We start from the raw sequence: 6,512 nt of genomic DNA, 5'->3' as shown, positions 1-6,512 counted from the left end.
TGTCCGCACCCAGGATCTGAACCCGCAAAACCCTGGACTGCCAAAGCAGAGCACGCAAACTTAACCACTCGGCCACGTGGCCAGGTCGCTGCCCTGCTTTTTCTGGCCTCTTCCATCTACAATATGGGACTCACGAAGAGCATTAACCGTTCCCTGGCTCACAGCTGGAGCTGGTTTGGAGGAAGAGTCAATTTCCAGTAAGTCAGTGTGCCCCGGCATCTCAGATTTGGGGTTCACAGAGGTTAAAATCACTCTGTGTGATCCGCAGAATAGAGGTTGGAGGTTCATACCAGCCTTCGGCATCCTCTTTCTCTCCTCCCCTCGTGCCCCCCAGCGGCTCTGATGTGCCTGCTCCCTGAGGCTCCCAGCCCTTCTAGGACAGCACCGTCCTTTCAAAGTACAACGTGAGCTACACACACGATTCAACATTGTCTAGTGGCCACATTTTAAAAAGTAAAAAGAAACAGGTAAAATTGATTTTAATAATACATTTGATTTAACCCAATATATCCAAAATATCATCAGGTCAACATGCAATCAATACAAAACATTGATGAGGTGTTTTACGTTCTTTTCAGTGCCGAGTCTGAAAGCCGGTCGCATTTAGCCCTAGGGCACCTCAGTTCAGATGAGCATTCCTCGCTCCGCAGCCTGGGGTGGCGAGTGGCCACATGGACACACAGTCCTAGACTGTCCTGTGCTTCCCCGCCCCGCCCTCCTCAACATTACCAACTCATCCTGTTTTCAGGTGGAGCTGACACGTCCTTCAGGAGCCTTCATTGATTTCTCCACTTCCCTCTTTGGCCTGTCAGAATTAATTTATGTGGAATATTTAGAATAGTTAGAATAGTTCCTGGTACATAGTAAGTGTAATTGAAGTCTTAGCTGTCATTATTATACCATTTACTGCAATGGTAATAAACTGGTTGGTTCTATCTCTTATTTCCTGGTTTTCTCTCCCCATTATGCTGAAAGCTCCACGAGGAGAAAGGACCATGCCTACTTTTTTTTTTTTTTTTTTTTGCTGAAGAAGATTCACCCTGAGCTAATATCTGTCACCAGTCTTCCTCTTTTTCTTGCTTGAGCAAGATTCACCCTGAGCTAACATCCGCTGCCAGTCTTCCTCTATTTTGTCTGTGGGACATCACCACAGCATGGCCGCCAACAGGTGCTGTAGGTCCACACCCCGGAACCAACATGGGCTGCCAAAGCTTAGTGCACTGATCTCAACTACTAGGCCATGGGGCTGGCCCCAGTGCCTGCCTTTTTGACTGCTGTGTTCTCAGGACCTTGAGTCTGGCACAAGGAGATGAATATTCGATATAAATTTATTGAATGAATGAATAAGTGACTGCGAAAGTAGGCTTGGAGTTATGATTAAGTGTTTTAATTCTAACATTACAGGAGATAGTGATCACAGTCCTGCATGACAATATCAGGTTCCATTTTACAGAGGTTGAGACAGTAGACACTAAAGACAGATGATATCTGGACTCAAAATGGAAACAGCAGGTGGTGCCGGGGACAGGCCCCAGGCTGTGAATTCAGACGGATCTGGGTCTGAAGTCCTGTTACCTCACCGACCGCTTGTATGACCTTGGAGAGAGGTTAGTTAACTTCTCCAAGCCTCAGTTTCCCCTTCTGTAAAATGGGGATATGAGCATCTCTTCATATTATATACCTTCATGTACAGTAAGTTTGTAAATGGCAGGAACACAGGCCCTAATCTCAGCTCAGCTGCCCTTGGGGCGGGTTTGCTAACCCCCTGTGCCTGGATAGCTACTGTGTGTGTGTGTGTGTGCGCGCGCATGCAGGCACGTGCACATGCATGCGTTGTTCATATTTAATGAGAGAGAAACCTTACGTGTAAAGGTTTGGTACGTAGTAGATGCCATGTTGGTGTCCTCACTTCTTTAATTTTCATCCGGCAGCATGTGATCTGTCTTTTCTCCTTCTCCTTCTCACGTGAAGGAGGAGAGCGCCAGCAGTTCATTTACAGCTTCGGGGACACTGAGCCTGCTGCCTAGTAGTGCGTCACAGGTTCAAGTTAAGAAAAAGCCCTTCGGCAAAACCCTAAGCCTGCCACTGAGGTCTTCCCGCCCTTTGCCTCCTCCTCAGCCTCCCTTCTTCCAGAAGGTCCTGCCCTTGGTCCTCGCAAGTGCCTGCATTTTCTTCTCTCTCTGGCTTCCATAAACAAAAGTAATTTTGAATTTTGCTGCATGTTAAAGAGGAATGCCAGGCACCTAGAAAAGCTTGCCGCTTGCTGCTCGGCGGCCCCGGCTCTCCACAGCCCTGCTGCAGCACTCTCTCCATTACTTCCTGCGGGACTGCGAGGGCTTTTTCCCCCGCCAGACCTCTGAAAATTGTGGGTAGATACAGTCACATCTCTCTGGATCCCAGTCCTGGATGCATAGTAGGTGCTGGCTAAACATGTATTAATTGGGTACGTGAAGCATGATGCCTGTGTGACTGTTCCTGATGGCTTCCTCGCCAAAGTGCCCGGAAGACTAACAGATGTACGTGCTCAGAGTGGTAACTCGAGGAGGCTGGATGCTGGTTTAGAAGTGAAACTGGACACGCTGAGAAGCTCCCCCCACTGCCTGCTTCCCTTTGGTGTCCTCTGGGGACGAAGGGGAGGCAGGAGGAGCTGGGAGCCCAGGAGCGCTGACAAGGTGCCCTCCTCAGCACTGAGTCAGCAACCCCCGGCCCCGTGCACACAGGAAGATCCTGCTGTCAGGCGCTGAGTCACAGGAATGACTGGAATAGTTGTTTAGATCATAATGAATTCCCAGAACCTTTCCAAGCCAACCAGCAGGCACATGCTCTCTCCCTACCCCAAGAGCTTTCCAGTTTTGTGACTTTGCAGAAAGACGGAGCTGAGCCTGGGTGTCTGGAGGGAGGGCAGCAGGGGGGTGGGGAACAGAAACCCCCACCAATCCCATCACTCAGCGCCGCAGGTCGTTGTTCCCTTTCACGCTCCCAGGAAGATGTAGAAAGAGACTGGCATTGTGGGCATGAATCCTGCACAGGCTGCACGGCTGCAGTGTCAACTGGGTGAGGTGTGGACCAGAGGCCCTGGCACCTCGTGGGGAGCAGCCGGGGTGTCAGTGGATACTAACTGCCCTGGGAGCCCAGGCAGGTTATCCTCTGTGGAAAAGTCATTAGAGGTCTGTGTACTTGGATGAAACAAGATATCTAAAATGCAGCCCCAGGAGAAACTACGACAGAGGGGGAGACTGGCCTCGAGGCATTGTGGGATTGGTGCATGAGTCTACAGGTTGCATCTTCTCAGCTGCAAGTCGAGACCCCAGCACCTTCCAGAAATGCCTGTCCTGAGGACCGCAGAAGCCCTTAGTGAATGCCCTGTCCAAAATACTGCTCAGTTCAAAGCTTATGTCCTTCCTGAGAGCACTCACAGAAGACCTTGGGCTTCTGAGATTTTCCCTACCCTCCTTGACACCACATCCACTGTGAATGCCCCACCCAGGTCAGCGAATAGCCCCTGCTGCCACATCACTCACGCTTGTGTTTGCTCTGAGGCAGTGCTTCCCAAACGTGGGCATACATCAGAAGCACCTGGAAGGCTTATTAACACAGATTTCCGGGCCCACCCTCAGAGTTTCTGGCTCAGTAGGTCTTGGAAGGGGCCAGGAATATGCCTTCTTAGCAAGTTCCCAGGAGATGCTTATGCTACTGGTTCAGGGATCACACCTTGAGAACCATTCCTCTAAGGCAGAGTTCTTAAATGTATTCTTAGGTCAAAAACCCATTTGAGAACCCCTGGTAACTCATTTGATAAGTCTGGCCATTCCTTCCAGAAAAATAATACACAAATGCTGAAAAACATACAAACTTGATTACAATTTCAGGGTTCCTTAGACCTGCAGAAATTCATCCATGAATGTCTAGGTTAAAAGAACTCCTGATTCAGGGTCCAAACCAGAATTCACAGTGAAATGCAAATTCATAAAGGACAGGAAAGCAAATTTTATCACTAAGAGCAGAGGTGTTTCATAGCAAAGTGGTTGAGTGTTTGTTTCTATTCAAATCCTAGCTCCACCACTTACCAGCTGTGCTTCAGTTTCCACATCTGCAGATGTGATTGATAATAGGACCTACTGCATAGGGTTTTGTAAGGATTGAATGAGTTCATACATGCAGTATAGAATAGAGCCTGGCACATAGCATACACGCAATAATTGCTCCCCACCACTTCAGCTCAATCAAGTCCTATTGATTCAACTTCCACGTATACTCCAAGCCCTCTCTTGCCCATCCCAACATCCATAGTCCTAGTTTAGGTACCAGCCACGTCTAGTCTACCATATTGCAATATCTTCCCAACTGCTCTCTTTCTTCCAGTTGCTCCCCATTCCAGTGCTTCTTCCTCACAGCATCCACAGTGACCTTTCTAAAACCCATCTCGTCTTGTCATTCCCCCATGTAAAACCTTCCGAAGGTCCCCCTATCACTTCTAGGAGAAAGTCTGAGCTCTTGAGCATGGCGTATGAGGTGTGCCTTGATCTGGGCCCTGCCACTTCTTGGACCTCATTGCTCAGTGCCCTCCTCTTTCTCCCTCCTGTTCCGGACAAAGAAAGCACAGGCCGATTCTAGGAGCACTACACTTTTTCACACTCTTGCCTTAACTCCTAATGCTTACTCTGCCCCAAATGCCCTTCAGCCCCCTTTGAGGCAAACTTCTACAGGATATTCTTCAAGACCCAGCAGGAGGAGTCTCTTCTCTGCCACTTTCCGTGAACCCCAGGGAGAAGTGATCTCCCTTATTTGTGACCTATTTACTTTGTGTGGCATGCTCCCTCTAACCCTTCAGTGCCCATGTATGTTCCTGAGTCTGTGGAAGACACTGCTGGTTCTTCTCCCAATAACCACTCTCATCTTCTATTTCCCAGACTTCCCTGTAGATAGGGTTCCGAATGCAAATTGAGTCCCACCAGTGGACGCACACGTATGAGATTTGAAAAGTAGAAATGAAACAAAGGAAATCTTGCTGTTTTAGATGTTTCCTGCTGGCAAGCACAGTTGTGGAGACACGAAGTTTTTCTGCATCATATTCCGGTAACTAGTCAACAGTTCTATGATTGTCAAGAGTCAGTTTTCAGTGAAGCAATAACGGCTTCCCAGTGCTGGCTCTCTGGTCCCTAGATTGAGAGTATGTGATATGTTACAGATTCTAGAATCTGGAACTCCATATTCGATTTGAGGCCTCCTGATTTCCACCTTCCTGATGGTGCAGAGGTAGCAGCTGGAAGTCACCATTGGTGCCTACAACCCATGCCTCCAGCCCTTGAAATGATTTTCAAGCATCCAATCCCCATATTAAAATCCTTCCTTCTTTAAATATCCAGAATAGCTTTCATTCCTTGAATTGAACACTGAATGCTGTTGTGAGCTATTAGTAGGCTAAGACCGTGTCTCATTCATCTTTGTATCCTTTGTGTCCTAAATTGTCAAAACAGGTTTCTGAAAAGTGAACCCCTTAAAGAAGTGGGTGGGGTCACTAACCTGAGTTGGAGAAGGGCTAGATTGCCAGTGGGCTGAGGGCATGTCATTTATTTCTGTTCAGCCAATGAGCTTTGAGGGCAGAGCTGCTCTCAGACCAGCCAATAAACACACACACACACACACACACACACACCCAGCCAATAAACACACACACACACACACACCCAGCCAATAAACACACACACACACACACACACCCCATCACCAAAATAACGAAAAGTAGGGACTGACTGAAGAGCTGGAACAAGAGCGCCAGTTTTGAAACAGGAAGACTAGGACTCTGCTCCTCACTGTGGGAGCACGCTAACCGTGCTCTCCTCCGCGACGACCCCTCAGGAGAGCTCGGAGAGGCCAGGAGAGCATGAGGGGAAGGGACCAACTGGCTGGCCTACGAATACGCTCTGGGGGAACCGTGGAGCTTGGAGGAAACAACAAGCACCGGCGGGCGTTACCGGCCTGGCTGTGCGGGGTACAGCGAGGGCCATACTCTGCAAAACTCTAAAAAGCATATAGGGGGAAATTCATGAGCTTTAGAAATCAGACTGCCTCCTGATCAAACGCCAGGTCTGCTGCTAATCTCTGTGTAACCCGAGGCCAGTGCTTCCACTGCAGGAGCCTCTCCCCTGGCTCTCACACTGAGGCCCACAGTCCTCGCCCCCAATGGATAAGCTGCCTGCACAGGGCCGGCAGGACCTCAGTCTCTGCAAGCCCCCTTTGATCTCAGTCTCTGGATGGCCTTTAAACTGCCCGGTATTCTTTCTAATTGTAACACTTTGCTCTATAAAATAATTAATTTAGTGTTTTGTTTTGTTTAGTTTTCTAATTATGGTTCCTGAAGGTAAGGCACTGAGGTTTATGTAAAGGGTGATTTCTCTCGATTCATTCCTTTTGTTTGAAAGGCTTAAGGGAGGAAGTGAGATTCCCAGAAGTTTTTTAAATGCAGAGAGGGTGGGAGGGAGGAGGGAGCCCTTCCAGGAAGATTGCTCCTG

The 6,512-nt window shown here is 48.7% G+C and overlaps 1 long non-coding RNA gene across 6 annotated transcripts in view; it reads left to right on the top strand.

Annotated features, from left to right (window-relative positions):
• The first annotated feature begins 5,733 nt into the window (after window positions 1–5,733).
• LOC123285920 (uncharacterized) overlaps window positions 5,734–6,512 on the top strand; it is a 51,001-nt gene continuing 50,222 nt past the window's right edge. For all 6 annotated transcript variants that reach the window (XR_011503363.1, XR_011503362.1, XR_011503359.1 and 3 more), the window contains exon 1: window positions 5,734–6,273. This is a non-coding gene — a long non-coding RNA (uncharacterized lncRNA). The remainder of the gene's footprint in view (window positions 6,274–6,512) is intronic.

This window comes from Equus asinus, chromosome 5 (assembly GCF_041296235.1).
Source record: "Equus asinus isolate D_3611 breed Donkey chromosome 5, EquAss-T2T_v2, whole genome shotgun sequence".
NCBI classification, from domain to species: domain Eukaryota; kingdom Metazoa; phylum Chordata; class Mammalia; order Perissodactyla; family Equidae; genus Equus; species Equus asinus.
Note: the sequence above shows the minus strand (reverse complement) of the source record. Positions and strands in the feature narration are given on the sequence as shown.